This window comes from Atractosteus spatula (assembly GCF_055471065.1).
Source record: "Atractosteus spatula isolate fAtrSpa1 chromosome 24 unlocalized genomic scaffold, fAtrSpa1.hap1 SUPER_24_unloc_1, whole genome shotgun sequence".
Classification (NCBI taxonomy): Eukaryota; Metazoa; Chordata; class Actinopteri; order Semionotiformes; family Lepisosteidae; genus Atractosteus; species Atractosteus spatula.
In genome coordinates this window covers 57,009-58,736 of record NW_028296641.1, presented here as the reverse complement: position 1 = coordinate 58,736, position 1,728 = coordinate 57,009, and positions in this window count along the sequence as shown.

Here is a 1,728-nt window from a genome sequence, read left to right as displayed (position 1 = left end):
AGAAGCGACACACGTGACCGGCCCGGGTTAAATACCGGCACCCCCGGCGCGGGGGGAGGGAGGGGATCGGGTTCCGACCCGGGAAGGCGAGGGGGGCGGGGCGGGGCGGCGACACGTGGTGGTGTTGGGGGGGGCGGGGCGGGGCGGGGCGAGACTCCCTCCGGAGGTTCTGGAGGAAGCAGGTGAGCGCGGAGGGAGGGGGGGGGGTGTCGGACACGCCCCCTTTAACGGCAGAATATTGACGTGCCGGTCTTGGAACAGCTGTTTCCCCCACCCCCCTCCCCTGCTCCTATTTCCTCCAGTGTAAACACAAGGAACTGTCTTTAGAGACCCCGGTTATCTTAACGTCACTCGAATGAATCATCCTCATCCTTAAACTTCTATAGCTTAGAGAGAGTAGACTCTGACTCTCTACAGCTCTCGTTTAGGAGGGTCTGTATGGAGCTCTGGCACACAGAAGACAGGCTGAATCCTCCGCTCAGTCCTTGTTTTGAATTGTACAATGTTAGCATGGCCAGTTGACCCTTGACCCTGAGAGGTGTTTGTTGTCTGCTTACTGAGGAAGTTTGTGGTTCCTCTCCTCCGTTGTCTCCTGGTTCTTTTCTCCCTCTGGAGTGTAGCGTCACGTCCTGTCGCGCAGCTCTGTCCAGTGCCTTGGGGGCAACCTGGTGGTGAAAGGCGCTATATATACACACACACGTTCAACCGACTCATCCCGATCGGCTCAGGAGGCTGTGTGTTCCTACGAAGGGAGCTTCCCAGGGCCGGTGCGGATCCGCCCCTTTCACCTGCAGAGATGACGACAAACCCGCACAAACCGTAACGATCCATGGCGCTGGTCTGGACGCTCCCCTCCGAGCGCTCGCCCGCCAACCCAGAAGCTGCAGCCAGCACCTGCCAAGCACGTCCAGAGAGCACCTGGGCCCCTTCCACCCCTACGGCTCACTGTTAATCTCCCACCTTGAGAGTTTTAAGACTTCTGCCATCCCGACGGAGAGCAGGAGAGCAGGAGATCGCCCAGGCTGGGGAACAGGCAGATTGACAGGGGGGGCCTCTGTCTGTGGGGGCAGATCACTGGAGGGGTGGGGTGAATCTCAAGAAGCCCCAGCCAGCTCCCTGACGACACAAGGGCTCGAGCCGAGTCACAGGGAACCGGTGGGTAGTGGTGGGGAGGGAGACTGCTTTACACAGAGAGTTGTGGGTGCCTGGGACGAGCTGCATGTGGTCGAAGGTCCTTCTCTGGGATCGCTCACGGGAAGCCCACTGCCCACCACCAGCAAATCGTCCCTGTCTGACCCCACCTGCCCCCCCCGTGGTTGCTCACAGGCCCGATCCAGGGAAGAACCGTTGCCCGACACCTGGTCCGAGCGAGGAGGTAGGACTGGCTGCACAGACAGTGCTGGTCACAGCTGCTCCTCCTCCTCACAGACAAGGCCCGCTCCGGTCCAGACACAGAGCCACACCTCCCAGAGGAGGCCTGGTCCAGTCCAGACAAGGAGCCACACCTCTCTGACGGGGCCCGGTCCAGTCTGGTCTGAACACAGAGCCACACCTCTCTGACGGGGCCAGGTCCAGTCTGGTCTGAACACAGAGCCACACCTCCCCCAGGGACGCTGGGAACATCCTGTGTCCATCTGAAGGTTCAGAGCCTGAGACAACTGGGACAGAACCAGAGGAGCCGGCGGACCCAGAGACAGACGGGTCGCTCAGGCCCGTCCGTCTGAGGCG